We start from the raw sequence: 12129 nt of genomic DNA on the forward strand, positions 1-12129 counted from the left end.
AACAGCTAATATGTTAACTAACAATCTGAGTGTGTCAATTAGACATTCAAACAGCTAATATGTTAACTAACAATCTGAGTGTGTCAATTAGACATTCAAACAGCAAGTATTCCAATTACAAATTTGAGTAAATTCACAATTTATATTACAAAACAACCTGAAGTAAAAAAAAAGAGTAAAATATACTGATAAAAAAGTTTTGCAATTTGGTAAATGAATGAAAAAGTGAAATCAACACTGGATTTAACTGATGCATCATTTGTCAGTATAAGAAATGGATGGACGGATGGATGGGTTTGGGTGGATGAATGGATGGATGGATGGTAAAGTTTGTTTTATTTAAAGACGCCACTAGAGGATGGATGGATGGATGGATGGTAAAGTTTGTTTTATTTAAAGACGCCACTAGAGGATGGTTGGATGGATGGATGGATGGTAAAGTTTGTTTTATTTAAAGACGCCACTAGAGGATGGTTGGATGGATGGATGGTAAAGTTTGTTTTATTTAAAGACGCCACTAGAGGATGGATGGATGGATGGATGGATGGTAAAGTTTGTTTTATTTAAAGACGCCACTAGAGGATGGTTGGATGGATGGATGGATGGTAAAGTTTGTTTTATTTAAAGACGCCACTAGAGGATGGATGGATGGATGGATGGTAAAGTTTGTTTTATTTAAAGACGCCACTAGAGGATGGATGGATGGATGGATGGTAAAGTTTGTTTTATTTAAAGACGCCACTAGAGGATGGTTGGATGGATGGATGGTAAAGTTTGTTTTATTTAAAGACGCCACTAGAGGATGGTTGGATGGATGGATGGTAAAGTTTGTTTTATTTAAAGACGCCACTAGAGGATGGATGGATGGATGGATGGTAAAGTTTGTTTTATTTAAAGACGCCACTAGAGGATGGTGGATGGATGGATGGATGGTAAAGTTTGTTTTATTTAAAGACGCCACTAGAGGATGGATGGATGGATGGATGGATGGTAAAGTTTGTTTTATTTAAAGACGCCACTAGAGGATGGTTGGATGGATGGATGGTAAAGTTTGTTTTATTTAAAGACGCCACTAGAGGATGGTTGGATGGATGGTTTTATTTAAAGACGCCATGGTAAAGTTTTGTTTTATTTAAAGACGCCACTAGAGGATGGATGGATGGATGGATGGATGGTAAAGTTTGTTTTATTTAAAGACGCCACTAGAGGATGGATGGATGGATGGATGGTAAAGTTTGTTTTATTTAAAGACGCCACTAGAGGATGGATGGATGGATGGATGGTGGTAAAGTTTGTTTTATTTAAAGACGCCACTAGAGGATGGATGGATGGATGGATGATGGTAAAGTTTGTTTTATTTAAAGACGCCACTAGAGGATGGATGGATGGATGGATGGTAAAGTTTGTTTTATTTAAAGACGCCACTAGAGGATGGATGGATGGATGGATGGTAAAGTTTGTTTTATTTAAAGACGCCACTAGAGGATGGATGGATGGATGGATGGTAAAGTTTGTTTTATTTAAAGACGCCACTAGAGGATGGATGGATGGATGGATGGTAAAGTTTGTTTTATTTAAAGACGCCACTAGAGGATGGATGGATGGATGGATGGTAAAGTTTGTTTTATTTAAAGACGCCACTAGAGGATGGATGGATGGATGGATGGATGGTAAAGTTTGTTTTATTTAAAGACGCCACTAGAGGATGGATGGATGGATGGATGGTAAAGTTTGTTTTATTTAAAGACGCCACTAGAGGATGGATGGATGGATGGATGGTAAAGTTTGTTTTATTTAAAGACGCCACTAGAGGATGGATGGATGGATGGATGGATGGTAAAGTTTGTTTTATTTAAAGACGCCACTAGAGGATGGATGGATGGATGGATGGTAAAGTTTGTTTTATTTAAAGACGCCACTAGAGGATGGTTGGATGGATGGATGGTAAAGTTTGTTTTATTTAAAGACGCCACTAGAGGATGGATGGATGGATGGATGGATGGTAAAGTTTGTTTTATTTAAAGACGCCACTAGAGGATGGATGGATGGATGGATGGATGGTAAAGTTTGTTTTATTTAAAGACGCCACTAGAGGATGGTGGATGGATGGATGGATGGTAAAGTTTGTTTTATTTAAAGACGCCACTAGAGGATGGATGGATGGATGGATGGTAAAGTTTGTTTTATTTAAAGACGCCACTAGAGGATGGATGGATGGATGGATGGATGGTAAAGTTTGTTTTATTTAAAGACGCCACTAGAGGATGGTTGGATGGATGGATGGATGGTAAAGTTTGTTTTATTTAAAGACGCCACTAGAGGATGGATGGATGGATGGATGGTAAAGTTTGTTTTATTTAAAGACGCCACTAGAGGATGGATGGATGGATGGATGGATGGTAAAGTTTGTTTTATTTAAAGACGCCACTAGAGGATGGATGGATGGATGGATGGTAAAGTTTGTTTTATTTAAAGACGCCACTAGAGGATGGTGGATGGATGGTAAAGTTTGTTTTATTTATGGGATGGATGGATGGTAAAGTTTGTTTTATTTAAAGACGCCACTAGAGGATGGATGGATGGATGGATGGATGGTAAAGTTTGTTTTATTTAAAGACGCCACTAGAGGATGGATGGATGGATGGATGGATGGTAAAGTTTGTTTTATTTAAAGACGCCACTAGAGGATGGATGGATGGATGGATGGTAAAGTTTGTTTTATTTAAAGACGCCACTAGAGGATGGATGGATGGATGGATGGTAAAGTTTGTTTTATTTAAAGACGCCACTAGAGGATGGATGGATGGATGGATGGATAAAGTTTGTTTTATTTAAAGACGCCACTAGAGGATGGATGGGATGGATGGATGGTAAAGTTTGTTTTATTTAAAGACGCCACTAGAGGATGGTATGGATGGATGGATGGATGGTAAAGTTTGTTTTATTTAAAGACGCCACTAGAGGATGGATGGATGGATGGATGGATGGTAAAGTTTGTTTTATTTAAAGACGCCACTAGAGGATGGATGGATGGATGGATGGTAAAGTTTGTTTTATTTAAAGACGCCACTAGAGGATGGATGGATGGATGGATGGTAAAGTTTGTTTTATTTAAAGACGCCACTAGAGGATGGTGGATGGATGGATGGATGGTAAAGTTTGTTTTATTTAAAGACGCCACTAGAGGATGGATGGATGGATGGATGGATGGTAAAGTTTGTTTTATTTAAAGACGCCACTAGAGGATGGATGGATGGATGGATGGTAAAGTTTGTTTTATTTAAAGACGCCACTAGAGGATGGATGGATGGATGGATGGTAAAGTTTGTTTTATTTAAAGACGCCACTAGAGGATGGATGGATGGATGGATGGTAAAGTTTGTTTTATTTAAAGACGCCACTAGAGGATGGTTGGATGGATGGATGGATGGTAAAGTTTGTTTTATTTAAAGACGCCACTAGAGGATGGATGGATGGATGGATGGATGGTAAAGTTTGTTTTATTTAAAGACGCCACTAGAGGATGGATGGATGGATGGATGGTAAAGTTTGTTTTATTTAAAGACGCCACTAGAGGATGGATGGATGGATGGATGGATGGTAAAGTTTGTTTTATTTAAAGACGCCACTAGAGGATGGATGGATGGATGGATGGTAAAGTTTGTTTTATTTAAAGACGCCACTAGAGGATGGATGGATGGATGGATGGTAAAGTTTGTTTTATTTAAAGACGCCACTAGAGGATGGATGGATGGATGGATGGATGGTAAAGTTTGTTTTATTTAAAGACGCCACTAGAGGATGGATGGATGGATGGATGGTGGTAAAGTTTGTTTTATTTAAAGACGCCACTAGAGGATGGATGGATGGATGGATGGTAAAGTTTGTTTTATTTAAAGACGCCACTAGAGGATGGATGGATGGATGGATGGTAAAGTTTGTTTTATTTAAAGACGCCACTAGAGGATGGATGGATGGATGGATGGTAAAGTTTGTTTTATTTAAAGACGCCACTAGAGGATGGATGGATGGATGGATGGTAAAGTTTGTTTTATTTAAAGACGCCACTAGAGGATGGATGGATGGATGGATGGTAAAGTTTGTTTTATTTAAAGACGCCACTAGAGGATGGTTGGATGGATGGATGGTAAAGTTTGTTTTATTTAAAGACGCCACTAGAGGATGGATGGATGGATGGATGGTAAAGTTTGTTTTATTTAAAGACGCCACTAGAGGATGGGATGGATGGATGGATGGTAAAGTTTGTTTTATTTAAAGACGCCACTAGAGGATGGATGGATGGATGGATGGATGGTAAAGTTTGTTTTATTTAAAGACGCCACTAGAGGATGGATGGATGGATGGATGGATGGTAAAGTTTGTTTTATTTAAAGACGCCACTAGAGGATGGATGGATGGATGGATGGATGGTAAAGTTTGTTTTATTTAAAGACGCCACTAGAGGATGGATGGATGGATGGATGGTGGTAAAGTTTGTTTTATTTAAAGACGCCACTAGAGGATGGATGGATGGATGGATGGTAAAGTTTGTTTTATTTAAAGACGCCACTAGAGGATGGATGGATGGATGGATGGATGGTAAAGTTTGTTTTATTTAAAGACGCCACTAGAGGATGGATGGATGGATGGATGGTATGGATGGATGGTAAAGTGGATTGTTTTTGTTTTATTTAAAGACGCCACTAGAGGATGGTTGGATGGATGGATGGATGGTAAAGTTTGTTTTATTTAAAGACGCCACTAGAGGATGGATGGATGGATGGATGGTAAAGTTTGTTTTATTTAAAGACGCCACTAGAGGATGGATGGATGGATGGATGGATGGTAAAGTTTGTTTTATTTAAAGACGCCACTAGAGGATGGATGGATGGATGGATGGTAAAGTTTGTTTTATTTAAAGACGCCACTAGAGGATGGATGGATGGATGGATGGTAAAGTTTGTTTTATTTAAAGACGCCACTAGAGGATGGTTGGATGGATGGATGGATGGTAAAGTTTGTTTTATTTAAAGACGCCACTAGAGGATGGATGGATGGATGGATGGATGGTAAAGTTTGTTTTATTTAAAGACGCCACTAGAGGATGGATGGATGGATGGATGGTAAAGTTTGTTTTATTTAAAGACGCCACTAGAGGATGGATGGATGGATGGATGGATGGTAAAGTTTGTTTTATTTAAAGACGCCACTAGAGGATGGATGGATGGATGGATGGTAAAGTTTGTTTTATTTAAAGACGCCACTAGAGGATGGTTGGATGGATGGATGGTAAAGTTTGTTTTATTTAAAGACGCCACTAGAGGATGGATGGATGGATGGATGGTAAAGTTTGTTTTATTTAAAGACGCCACTAGAGGATGGATGGATGGATGGATGGATGGTAAAGTTTGTTTTATTTAAAGACGCCACTAGAGGATGGTTGGATGGATGGATGGATGGTAAAGTTTGTTTTATTTAAAGACGCCACTAGAGGATGGATGGATGGATGGATGGTAAAGTTTGTTTTATTTAAAGACGCCACTAGAGGATGGATGGATGGATGGATGGTAAAGTTTGTTTTATTTAAAGACGCCACTAGAGGATGGTTGGATGGATGGATGGTAAAGTTTGTTTTATTTAAAGACGCCACTAGAGGATGGATGGATGGATGGATGGTAAAGTTTGTTTTATTTAAAGACGCCACTAGAGGATGGTTGGATGGATGGATGGTAAAGTTTGTTTTATTTAAAGACGCCACTAGAGGATGGTTGGATGGATGGATGGATGGTAAAGTTTGTTTTATTTAAAGACGCCACTAGAGGATGGATGGATGGATGGATGGTAAAGTTTGTTTTATTTAAAGACGCCACTAGAGGAGGATGGATGGATGGATGGATGGTAAAGTTTGTTTTATTTAAAGACGCCACTAGAGGATGGATGGATGGATGGATGGATGGTAAAGTTTGTTTTATTTAAAGACGCCACTAGAGGATGGATGGATGGATGGATGGTAAAGTTTGTTTTATTTAAAGACGCCACTAGAGGATGGTTGGATGGATGGATGGATGGTAAAGTTTGTTTTATTTAAAGACGCCACTAGAGGATGGTTGGATGGATGGATGGATGGTAAAGTTTGTTTTATTTAAAGACGCCACTAGAGGATGGATGGATGGATGGATGGTAAAGTTTGTTTTATTTAAAGACGCCACTAGAGGATGGATGGATGGATGGATGGATGGTAAAGTTTGTTTTATTTAAAGACGCCACTAGAGGATGGATGGATGGATGGATGGTAAAGTTTGTTTTATTTAAAGACGCCACTAGAGGATGGATGGATGGATGGATGGTAAAGTTTGTTTTATTTAAAGACGCCACTAGAGGATGGTTGGATGGATGGATGGATGGTAAAGTTTGTTTTATTAAAGACGCCACTAAAGTTTGTTTTTGTTTTATTTAAAGACGCCACTAGAGGATGGATGGATGGATGGATGGTAAAGTTTGTTTTATTTAAAGACGCCACTAGAGGATGGATGGATGGATGGATGGTAAAGTTTGTTTTATTTAAAGACGCCACTAGAGGATGGATGGATGGATGGATGGTAAAGTTTGTTTTATTTAAAGACGCCACTAGAGGATGGATGGATGGATGGATGGATGGTAAAGTTTGTTTTATTTAAAGACGCCACTAGAGGATGGATGGATGGATGGATGGATGGTAAAGTTTGTTTTATTTAAAGACGCCACTAGAGGATGGATGGATGGATGGATGGATGGTAAAGTTTGTTTTATTTAAAGACGCCACTAGAGGATGGATGGATGGATGGATGGATGGTAAAGTTTGTTTTATTTAAAGACGCCACTAGAGGATGGTTGGATGGATGGATGGTAAAGTTTGTTTTATTTAAAGACGCCACTAGAGGATGGATGGATGGATGGATGGATGGTAAAGTTTGTTTTATTTAAAGACGCCACTAGAGGATGGTTGGATGGATGGATGGATGGTAAAGTTTGTTTTATTTAAAGACGCCACTAGAGGATGGATGGATGGATGGATGGTAAAGTTTGTTTTATTTAAAGACGCCACTAGAGGATGGTTGGATGGATGGATGGATGGTAAAGTTTGTTTTATTTAAAGACGCCACTAGAGGATGGATGGATGGATGGATGGATGGTAAAGTTTGTTTTATTTAAAGACGCCACTAGAGGATGGTTGGATGGATGGATGGATGGTAAAGTTTGTTTTATTTAAAGACGCCACTAGAGGATGGATGGATGGATGGATGGTAAAGTTTGTTTTATTTAAAGACGCCACTAGAGGATGGTTGGATGGATGGATGGATGGTAAAGTTTGTTTTATTTAAAGACGCCACTAGAGGATGGATGGATGGATGGATGGTAAAGTTTGTTTTATTTAAAGACGCCACTAGAGGATGGATGGATGGATGGATGGTAAAGTTTGTTTTATTTAAAGACGCCACTAGAGGATGGTTGGATGGATGGATGGATGGTAAAGTTTGTTTTATTTAAAGACGCCACTAGAGGATGGATGGATGGATGGATGGATGGTAAAGTTTGTTTTATTTAAAGACGCCACTAGAGGATGGATGGATGGATGGATGGTAAAGTTTGTTTTATTTAAAGACGCCACTAGAGGATGGATGGATGGATGGATGGTAAAGTTTGTTTTATTTAAAGACGCCACTAGAGGATGGATGGATGGATGGATGGATGGTAAAGTTTGTTTTATTTAAAGACGCCACTAGAGGATGGATGGATGGATGGATGGTAAAGTTTGTTTTATTTAAAGACGCCACTAGAGGATGGTTGGATGGATGGATGGATGGTAAAGTTTGTTTTATTTAAAGACGCCACTAGAGGATGGATGGATGGATGGATGGTAAAGTTTGTTTTATTTAAAGACGCCACTAGAGGATGGTTGGATGGATGGATGGATGGTAAAGTTTGTTTTATTTAAAGACGCCACTAGAGGATGGTTGGATGGATGGATGGATGGTAAAGTTTGTTTTATTTAAAGACGCCACTAGAGGATGGATGGATGGATGGATGGTAAAGTTTGTTTTATTTAAAGACGCCACTAGAGGATGGATGGATGGATGGATGGATGGTAAAGTTTGTTTTATTTAAAGACGCCACTAGAGGATGGTGGATGGATGGATGGATGGTAAAGTTTGTTTTATTTAAAGACGCCACTAGAGGATGGATGGATGGATGGATGGTAAAGTTTGTTTTATTTAAAGACGCCACTAGAGGATGGATGGATGGATGGATGGTAAAGTTTGTTTTATTTAAAGACGCCACTAGAGGATGGATGGATGGATGGATGGATGGTAAAGTTTGTTTTATTTAAAGACGCCACTAGAGGATGGATGGATGGATGGATGGATGGTAAAGTTTGTTTTATTTAAAGACGCCACTAGAGGATGGATGGATGGATGGATGGATGGTAAAGTTTGTTTTATTTAAAGACGCCACTAGAGGATGGATGGATGGATGGATGGTAAAGTTTGTTTTATTTAAAGACGCCACTAGAGGATGGATGGATGGATGGATGGTAAAGTTTGTTTTATTTAAAGACGCCACTAGAGGATGGATGGATGGATGGATGGATGGTAAAGTTTGTTTTATTTAAAGACGCCACTAGAGGATGGATGGATGGATGGATGGATGGTAAAGTTTGTTTTATTTAAAGACGCCACTAGAGGATGGATGGATGGATGGATGGTAAAGTTTGTTTTATTTAAAGACGCCACTAGAGGATGGATGGATGGATGGATGGATGGTAAAGTTTGTTTTATTTAAAGACGCCACTAGAGGATGGATGGATGGATGGATGGTAAAGTTTGTTTTATTTAAAGACGCCACTAGAGGATGGATGGATGGATGGATGGTAAAGTTTGTTTTATTTAAAGACGCCACTAGAGGATGGATGGATGGATGGATGGTAAAGTTTGTTTTATTTAAAGACGCCACTAGAGGATGGATGGATGGATGGATGGTAAAGTTTGTTTTATTTAAAGACGCCACTAGAGGATGGTGGATGGATGGATGGATGGTAAAGTTTGTTTTATTTAAAGACGCCACTAGAGGATGGATGGATGGATGGATGGTAAAGTTTGTTTTATTTAAAGACGCCACTAGAGGATGGTTGGATGGATGGATGGTAAAGTTTGTTTTATTTAAAGACGCCACTAGAGGATGGATGGATGGATGGATGGATGGTAAAGTTTGTTTTATTTAAAGACGCCACTAGAGGATGGTTGGATGGATGGATGGATGGTAAAGTTTGTTTTATTTAAAGACGCCACTAGAGGATGGATGGATGGATGGATGGTAAAGTTTGTTTTATTTAAAGACGCCACTAGAGGATGGTTGGATGGATGGATGGATGGTAAAGTTTGTTTTATTTAAAGACGCCACTAGAGGATGGTTGGATGGATGGATGGATGGTAAAGTTTGTTTTATTTAAAGACGCCACTAGAGGATGGATGGATGGATGGATGGATGGTAAAGTTTGTTTTATTTAAAGACGCCACTAGAGGATGGTTGGATGGATGGATGGATGGTAAAGTTTGTTTTATTTAAAGACGCCACTAGAGGATGGATGGATGGATGGATGGTAAAGTTTGTTTTATTTAAAGACGCCACTAGAGGATGGTTGGATGGATGGATGGTAAAGTTTGTTTTATTTAAAGACGCCACTAGAGGATGGATGGATGGATGGATGGATGGTAAAGTTTGTTTTATTTAAAGACGCCACTAGAGGATGGATGGATGGATGGATGGATGGTAAAGTTTGTTTTATTTAAAGACGCCACTAGAGGATGGATGGATGGATGGATGGATGGTAAAGTTTGTTTTATTTAAAGACGCCACTAGAGGATGGATGGATGGATGGATGGATGGTAAAGTTTGTTTTATTTAAAGACGCCACTAGAGGATGGTTGGATGGATGGATGGTAAAGTTTGTTTTATTTAAAGACGCCACTAGAGGATGGATGGATGGATGGATGGTAAAGTTTGTTTTATTTAAAGACGCCACTAGAGGATGGTTGGATGGATGGATGGATGGTAAAGTTTGTTTTATTTAAAGACGCCACTAGAGGATGGATGGATGGATGGATGGTAAAGTTTGTTTTATTTAAAGACGCCACTAGAGGATGGATGGATGGATGGATGGTAAAGTTTGTTTTATTTAAAGACGCCACTAGAGGATGGTTGGATGGATGGATGGATGGTAAAGTTTGTTTTATTTAAAGACGCCACTAGAGGATGGATGGATGGATGGATGGTAAAGTTTGTTTTATTTAAAGACGCCACTAGAGGATGGATGGATGGATGGATGGATAAAGTTTGTTTTATTTAAAGACGCCACTAGAGGATGGTTGGATGGATGGATGGATGGTAAAGTTTGTTTTATTTAAAGACGCCACTAGAGGATGGATGGATGGATGGATGGTAAAGTTTGTTTTATTTAAAGACGCCACTAGAGGATGGATGGATGGATGGATGGTAAAGTTTGTTTTATTTAAAGACGCCACTAGAGGATGGATGGATGGATGGATGGATGGTAAAGTTTGTTTTATTTAAAGACGCCACTAGAGGATGGATGGATGGATGGATGGATGGTAAAGTTTGTTTTATTTAAAGACGCCACTAGAGGATGGATGGATGGATGGATGGATGGTAAAGTTTGTTTTATTTAAAGACGCCACTAGAGGATGGATGGATGGATGGATGGATGGTAAAGTTTGTTTTATTTAAAGACGCCACTAGAGGATGGATGGATGGATGGATGGTAAAGTTTGTTTTATTTAAAGACGCCACTAGAGGATGGATGGATGGATGGATGGTAAAGTTTGTTTTATTTAAAGACGCCACTAGAGGATGGTTGGATGGATGGATGGTAAAGTTTGTTTTATTTAAAGACGCCACTAGAGGATGGATGGATGGATGGATGGTAAAGTTTGTTTTATTTAAAGACGCCACTAGAGGATGGATGGATGGATGGATGGTAAAGTTTGTTTTATTTAAAGACGCCACTAGAGGATGGATGGATGGATGGATGGTAAAGTTTGTTTTATTTAAAGACGCCACTAGAGGATGGATGGATGGATGGATGGTAAAGTTTGTTTTATTTAAAGACGCCACTAGAGGATGGTTGGATGGATGGATGGTAAAGTTTGTTTTATTTAAAGACGCCACTAGAGGATGGATGGATGGATGGATGGATGGTAAAGTTTGTTTTATTTAAAGACGCCACTAGAGGATGGATGGATGGATGGATGGATGGTAAAGTTTGTTTTATTTAAAGACGCCACTAGAGGATGGATGGATGGATGGATGGATGGTAAAGTTTGTTTTATTTAAAGACGCCACTAGAGGATGGATGGATGGATGGATGGTAAAGTTTGTTTTATTTAAAGACGCCACTAGAGGATGGATGGATGGATGGATGGTAAAGTTTGTTTTATTTAAAGACGCCACTAGAGGATGGATGGATGGATGGATGGATGGTAAAGTTTGTTTTATTTAAAGACGCCACTAGAGGATGGATGGATGGATGGATGGATGGTAAAGTTTGTTTTATTTAAAGACGCCACTAGAGGATGGTTGGATGGATGGATGGTAAAGTTTGTTTTATTTAAAGACGCCACTAGAGGATGGATGGATGGATGGATGGTAAAGTTTGTTTTATTTAAAGACGCCACTAGAGGATGGTTGGATGGATGGATGGATGGTAAAGTTTGTTTTATTTAAAGACGCCACTAGAGGATGGATGGATGGATGGATGGTAAAGTTTGTTTTATTTAAAGACGCCACTAGAGGATGGATGGATGGATGGATGGTAAAGTTTGTTTTATTTAAAGACGCCACTAGAGGATGGTTGGATGGATGGATGGATGGTAAAGTTTGTTTTATTTAAAGACGCCACTAGAGGATGGATGGATGGATGGATGGTAAAGTTTGTTTTATTTAAAGACGCCACTAGAGGATGGATGGATGGATGGATGGTAAAGTTTGTTTTATTTAAAGACGCCACTAGAGGATGGATGGATGGATGGATGGTAAAGTTTGTTTTATTTAAAGACGCCACTAGAGGATGGATGG

The 12129-nt window shown here is 39.0% G+C and overlaps 1 protein-coding gene across 1 annotated transcript in view; it reads right to left on the reverse strand.

Annotated features, from left to right (window-relative positions):
* LOC121375046 (NF-X1-type zinc finger protein NFXL1-like) overlaps positions 1-12129 on the reverse strand; it is a 51478-nt gene that overhangs the window by 16014 nt on the left and 23335 nt on the right. The gene's annotated exons all lie outside the window — the stretch shown is intronic.

This window comes from Gigantopelta aegis, chromosome 6 (assembly GCF_016097555.1).
Source record: "Gigantopelta aegis isolate Gae_Host chromosome 6, Gae_host_genome, whole genome shotgun sequence".
NCBI classification, from domain to species: Eukaryota; Metazoa; Mollusca; class Gastropoda; order Neomphalida; family Peltospiridae; genus Gigantopelta; species Gigantopelta aegis.